This window comes from Camellia sinensis, chromosome 3 (genome assembly GCF_055761805.1).
Source record: "Camellia sinensis isolate YWXY chromosome 3, ASM5576180v1, whole genome shotgun sequence".
NCBI lineage: Eukaryota > Viridiplantae > Streptophyta > Magnoliopsida > Ericales > Theaceae > Camellia > Camellia sinensis.
The window spans coordinates 120,020,848-120,028,846 of NC_138963.1; positions in this window are offsets into that span (position 1 = coordinate 120,020,848).

Below are 7,999 nucleotides of genomic sequence, written 5' to 3' on the forward strand. Positions count from 1 at the left end.
AACTCATAAGAACAATTTGTTAATTTTATTAGCCACATCATCATAATTATATTTTGATGTGAACCACAAATCCAAAAAGGATTTTGAACACCAAAAGTCATGGTATAGTGTGACCATGAAAATTTATACTTTTTGACATTTTGAAAAATATCAAAAATTTTGAATTCATGAACAGTGGCTTGTTCATTATTCTTGACCATGTTTGTTTTAAAAACATGACTTTTGCCGAATAGGTTTTCATAATTCTTTGGCAAAGTGGGTTGTTTTTCCATGTTAGCCATTAATGGCTTATGAAAATCTCCCATAAGAATGTTATTTTCATGACTTGACTCTCTAAAAATTGATTTTTGGACCCCCCGAGCCATGTATGAAACATCGTTCTTAGCCAAATTTGGCTCAAAAACATGCTCTTCCGTTATGTTAATTTCATAATTTGGCTCTTTAAAAAAGGATTCTTGAACCCCCCGAGCCATTAATGAAATCAATTCTTTGCTTTTGCTATTTTTAACCATGGAAAAATTCTGAAAAAATTCACCAATTCCGGCCATTAAGGCCTCAGTTAAAGACTTGGTAGTGAGAGTTGATAACTCATCATTCCATTGGCGAATTTCCATATCAAGTTGATGAATTTCTCCAATTAAATGGTGTCTTTTTTCTTCCACCAAATAATATTGTAAGGGATGAAAATTTATTTCATCAAGAAAATGGATCTCTTCTTGAAGATCCAAAATTTCTTGTTTACGCCAATAAATTTCATCTAGACTATTTGAAATGGACAAATCCAATTCATTTTCCATTTATTACACTTGACGTCCCACTGGGCGTGCCAAAAAATGTTGGCTAAAATGTTGGCTTATTTTTCCTACGAAGGAAAATATCATAAATGCGAGCGTGCCAGCAAGGATTGAAAAATCCTTACAGATTAAATTCAAGCCAATTATCAAGCGATTGTGTTGACGGTTCTTTTGCCTCAACGAAGAGGACTTCAAGATTGCCAAGTGTAAAGAAAAGAAAAATTAAAAGAAGAATGGGGAACGGAGAAAGATGATTGAGTGAACAATCAAAGTAATAATTACTTACCTCTACTCCTATGCTTCGAAATGGAAATGCTGAAAATAAATGCTTCGAAATATAAATCTATGTTAAACTACTCCTAAGATAAGGAAAATAACAAGAAATATTGAAATCAAGTGTCTTTGATTATGAATTCTGGATCCTTTACAATGTAGCCATTAATGGCTATTTATAGAAGAAAAAATACAGCAATAACTACTTAGTAACTACCCATTTCTTCCATCTTCATTCTTGTCTTGCCATGTGTCCTTCCACTCATCCACTTTGTCCTCCCACTCATCCACTTTGTCCTTCATTTTCTCCATTATCTCTATAACTTCTTTTAACTTCCAAATGAATAAGAGGATGCCACGTGTCCTGCAATTATATAAATAATAAATAATAATAAAAATTGCAGATTTATGGTGTTAACAAATCTTTTACTGGTTGACCGGTTGGTCAACCGGCCGGGCAACCGACTGGTTGACCGGTGTACCTCTTTCAACGGTTAGTAACAGTGATTTGGTAAAATCTGTTGAAATCTCAACGGTTCTCAGTTTGATACTTTTTTTTGCTGAAATCTCATTTTGATATCAATCTGGTGCAACGGTTGGAGCTTGAAAAAGTAGGTTTTTCATCAAAATTTAAATTTGATGCTGGGTTTGGTTCACCGTTGGAGATGGTCTAAGGCCCTGTTTGTTTTCAGAAATAGAATGGAAGAGATTGATAGTGAGAGGATTGATAGTGAGGTGATTAATAGTGAGAAATTGTTAAATTATTTTTATATAAAATAATAAAACAAATAAAAAAATATAAAAATTAAACATTAATATTTTAAAAAAATTCCCAATATATAAAAAATAAAAAAATAAAAAAATTTATAATCCCCTCACTATTTTTCTAATACCATATCTACCTTCTCACTATGAATCCCCCTTCCAAGGGTATTAGTAATATCAAGGTATTAGTAGTCCCAAGGTCATCTCTCAAAACAAACAAAGTATTAGTAATATCAAGGTATTAGTAGTCTCAATCTCCTTCCTATAACCCCAAACAAATGGGACCTAAGGGCTTCTATAACATATGATTGGTCCCCTAACTGGCGGAATGTGAAACAATTACAAATAAAAGGGTAAAAAAATCTTGATATGATATAAAGAAATCTAAAAAGATCTTATGAAATGCCTTTTGAAAATAATAAGACTTATATGATCCTAAGGAAAAAGGGGAGGAGGGGTTTACAAGCATTAAAATATAATTAAGATAAAGTAACTACATAAGATAAATAAACCAATACATTTTCAAAACAATAGGACTTATGAGTATACATAGTATAAATTTTCCTAAAAATAACTAAATAAGATAATGGAAAGATTATATATCAGTATAGGTTTGAAAAAATATTTACTAATTAATAATAAACTTTACAAATATTAAAATATAAAATAATATTTTTCATCAATAAGTAATTAATTTTTTAGATTTTCAAAGAGGTGTGTTTACCCCTAAGATAAACTTGACAATACATATCATAAGAATATAGATTTTTATTTAGATTGTTCCACTTATTTTTGCGTTGTTAATTTTGCATCCATAGATTTATTATTTTAATAAATATAGTCATTGTCATTTTATGAAAATTCTTTGTCTCTTTAAATATTGGATGTAATAGGTGATATTGTCATATAGCATCATTATATCGTTAATTAATGAATAGTTTTAAATGAACTCATATGAAATTATGCGGTTGATTAATTACAATATAAGATTGATTTCATCAAAACTTTTGACTTTTTTTTGGTAATAATACAGTCAAAAAAAAAAAAGAATTAATTATTTAAAAGTTCTAATGACAACAAGTGTGGTAGCTTAAGTCCTATGTAAAAGTTTTTAGACGCAAAAGTCTCATTTTGAAAGACAATTGATGTTCTTACCCTTTTGATAGATCACGTCAATTTGTAAGTTGAATGATAATGACTTAATAAACTTAGAAGCAATGTAACAAAATTGAATATCAAAATTAAGAATGTTGAATTTAAGATCTGGAGTTTGTAGGTAAGAACTATGATGTTCTCAGTTTTGGAATTGTGAATGTTCTCAATTTTAAAACTAAGAATGATTGCAGTTTAAAATTACCAAAATTAAGAAATTTTTTCAGTTTTCTCCAGTACTGATTAAGAATATTATCAGTTTTAAGAAATTTCTCAATTTTTTTCAAGGTTAAAATTGAGAATATTATCAATCCACTCTCTCTTTCTTGCCCTCACCTTCATCCTCCTCTTTCTACACTTTCCAAATCTAGAAATCTCCAGATGTAGTCTCAGATAGACATGATTGGGTCATGACGGTGAGAGATAACGACGAGGCGAGAAACGATGGGCAATGATGACTATGTCTTCCTTCCTCCGAACATCCTCGGTCTAAGATTTGACAATTGATAGACGGATTAGTTTGATTCTAGGTCTAGGTTGGGATCAAGTTGAGAATTGGGTCTGTGAAGAAAACACTATTGTTTGGAAACTAAGGGAGGGAGATGAAGAGGCTAAGAGAGGAAAATTGACGAGTAGAAGTGAGGTTGCTGCCATGTGTGCTTTGCTTTATGGGTCTGCTATGTTCTGCATGTATGAAGTGAAAAAGTTGAAAGAATTATAGAGAGTGGCGAGACGAACGAAAGAGTAAGAGAGAGAGAGAGAGAGAGTGCGAGGAATAAAATGTTTCAAGTTTTCAATTCGTGAGGGCAAATTGGTCATATAAAATTAACATAGGATTTATAAGTTTAAAGTTATATGAGTAGGACCTAAGCTAAAATTAATTGTCAAAACAGGACTTGATTGTACATTATCCTTAAAAAAAATTAATAATAATAATAGTCACCATTACATCCAATACTTACCCATCTAAATATGGCATGCCCTACCTAAAAATAATAATAATAAAATAATAATAATAATAATAATAATAATAATAATAATAATAATAATAATAATAATAATAATAATACATTTTGTTTTGAGTTTTTAAATACAAATTTTAAGTTTTGTTTTTTCCTATTTTGTTGTCTTAAGCAAACTTTGGTCATGTTTCAATCAATTTTTTTTTAGATGCATCTAACTTATATGCAGCTAACATGTAAAATATTTGGGAAGAAGTCAAAAAAAAAAAAAAAATCAATAAACACAAAAATTATGAAAAGATGCGGAATTTATATTTTATTTTATTTTTTTATTTAGTGAATTTTTAAAATATTTTTTACCGAATATTTTACTTTTTAAATAGGTCTAAATTAAGTACATCTAAAAAAAAATTATTAATATATAAAAAATTACATGAAGACCTCATAAACTATTAAAACGTATCACTTCAACCCCCTAAACTATAAAAGTGTATAAATAAACTCCATAAACTATTGAAAAGTATCGTTTTGTCCCCTAAATTATAAAAGCATACAAATGGATCCTCTAAATTATTGGCACGCATCATTTTGGCTCCTTCCATAAAGACATCTAATCTATACATTTTTATAGTTTATGGGGTTTATTTGTACACTTTTATAGTCACTACAAGAAAACATAGCAAAAAACACGGAGTTTTAGCGACGCCGCGCCCCCCATCGCAAAAAACGGTTTTTTGCGACGGTAACTGCACCTGTCGCAAATAATACCCTTTAGCGACGGTACTGACCCGTCGGTAATGAAACCAAGCGGAGGGGTCGGAAATGCGGAAGTATTAGCGACGGTAAATAAAACCGTCGCAAAAAATCTTTTTTTGGAGATGGCATATATCATTTGCGACGGAAATTTGCCGTCGCAAAAAAGGATTAATTCAAACGGCGCCGCTTTGCCTTCTATTTGCGACGGTCTACATCATACCGTCGCAAAAAGTCCAAAAAAAAAACCCCTTCTTTTTCCTCTTGGCTGCCGCTCGATCCTCCTCCCCAAATCCCTAACTTCACCCCCAAATTCCCCAAACGGCCTACGAGGAAGACATCAGTGGTGCGGCGGCGATGGCTCCGGCGACAAGAGTGGTGCTCCGGCGACGACTCTCTCTCCCTCTGCGTATGCTCTCTCTCTCTCTCTCTGTCTCTCGGTCTGTGTATATATATATATGCAATGTATATAAATCTATATATATATATATATATATATATAAATCTGAAATCTGTCTATATATATATATAAATCTGTTTATCCGAAATCTATATATATAAATCTGTCTATATATATATATATATATAAATCTGTCTATATATATATAAATCTGTTTATAAATAACATACTTTAATTAAGAACATACTTTAATTAATAAATCTGTCTATATATATGTATATAAATCTGAAATCTGTCTATATATAACAGATTTGTCTCATGGTTATTAATAAATCTGTCTATATATATGTATATATATATATATATATATAAATCTGTTTATTTTTTAATTATTATCAACATTTATCAATTATTATCAATTATTATCAATTAGTGTTTTTAATTTTTTTAATTATTTTTATGGTTGTTTTCATTTATATCTCTTCAACTATTATCATTTTTTTTTTCTATTTGATCCATAAATTATCAATTTTACCATTCAATCCTTTAAGTTTTTTATTTTTTTATTTTTTCCAAACCATATGCTCTAATTAGAAATAGTTTGTCAAAATCAGTAACAGTAGCAACCTAACATAATGTGAAAAATTTTAATCTTATAATTTAGACAACCACATCATCCGGCCAAACAACTATTTTCTTATTCATATTATATTAGAGCATCTCTATCAAAATAGTTATTTTTATTTTTTTAATTAAAACAGTGATTAAATCACTAAATTTCAACTCCATTGAACTAATAACTATCAAGTTAGCTATTTTAGTTTTCGTAGTTTTGGCTCAGTAAATGCAGTTAGTAGTTTCAGCTAGTCAAACATTAAAAATATATTATTTTTGGTATTTTTTAGTTACTTGTGTTGAGTTTACGAACTTAAGAACGAAATAAATTAAACTAATACTTTAATTGTTTAAATCGTCTCAAATTATATTGGTGTTTAAGAAGATTCAATTACAAATAACCATGAGACAAACTCAATTATAAAGTTTTAATAATAATATAAACTCAATTATAAAGTCATGAAGTTTTATCTTTAACTAATGGGGGTGTTTTTAACCACGGAAAGTCAGTGGAGGTCTAAAAAAACTTTACTAACGAAATAAAATTTTGACAATGGGGGTTTGATATCATACACATGTAATGGTTCGATTACAAATTTAAATTGCAAATGTTTAAATAAGTCATAAAAATATTTAAGAGAAAATAAAAAAAATACAAAAAAAAAACAGGATTTTAACCCTTATAATAAAATAAATCTTAAATTTTTAATTTAATTAATTTAAACCTTAAATAGGAATTTTAGACATTTCGTTAATTTGCCAAATAGGATGTCGAGTGAATATTTATGTGTAGGTATTATATTTAGAGTTACTTTGGTGAGATATTCTTGTGGATGTGTACAGATGATGGATAAGAGTTGGATTGATTTGCCAAATAGGATGTCGAGTGAATACATTAATGGGATTGATGAATTCCTTGTGTTTGCCTACACCAATAGGATTGAAGGTTCGATGATCAGTTGTTCGTGTAGGAAGTGTGAGAATCGATACTATTTTGTACGAGATGGTGTACGGGAGCATCTGATTTTGAATGGTTTTTTTAAAAAATACAAACATTGGATTAATCATGGGGAATCTTACATATCTCTGCATAGTAATCGAGAGAATGAAACATTAGCTAATTTAGACATTGGAGATGATATGATTGGAATGATACAAGGGGCTATGGGAAATCCACATGCCGGTACAAGTGTTGAGGGTGATGAACCACAGGGGCCTGATCCCCGTGCATCTGAACCCCAGCTCGGTCCAAATGCAGAGACTGCAAAGTATTTCAAACTTCTTCAAGATGCACAAAGTGAATTGTATCCGGGTTGTCAGAAGTTCACATCTTTGTCATTCATTGTTCGACTTCTATATTTGAAGGTGCTTAATCAGTGGACGGACAAGTCTGTTGACATGTTGCTTGAGTTATTGAATGAGGCGTTTCCGTTGGATGTGAAACTCCCGGACTCATATTATAAAGCTCAAAAGGTCACAACAGATTTGGGCTTCACGTATGAGACGTGGGATGCATGTCCCAACAGTTGCATGTTGTTTCGAAACGAGGACGCCAATCTTGATAAATGTGTCATATGCAACAGTTCTAGATGGAAATCAAATGGTGATGGTGGTTCAAATGGTCCTAACACAGGTGGCAAACAAGTAGCTGCAAAACAGATGAGGTATTTTCCTTTAAAGTCAAGGTTGCAGAGGTTGTTTATGTCATCCAAGACGGCCAAGTTAATGAGATGGCATGCAGAGGAATGAACTGATGATGGTGTCTTCAGGCATCCTGCTGACTCCCTTGCATGGAAAGATTTTGACCGTCGGAATATTGACTTTAGTAATGATTGCCGAAGTGTAAGGCTTGGCTTAGCATCTGATGGTTTTAACCCATTCAGGACGATGAACATAGTTCATAGCACTTGGCCTGTTGTGCTCATTCCATACAACTTGCCGCCATGGATGTGCATGAAGCAACCATTTCTAATTTTATCTGTGCTTATTGACGGTCCGAAAGGACCTGGTGACAAAATTGATGTTTATATGCAACCGTTGATTGAGGAGTTGAAAGAACTATGGAATGAGGGTGTGTCAACATTTGATGCATCAACAAATCAAATGTTTCAAATGCATGCAGCTTTACTGTGGACAATTAGTGATTTTCCTGCATACGCAAACTTGTCAGGATGGAGCACTAAAGGAGAATATGCATGTCCTTGTTGCAATAAGGAAACTACATCGTGTTGGTTGAAGCATAGTAGGAAACAATCATACTTGGGTCATCGCAGATTTTTACCTAC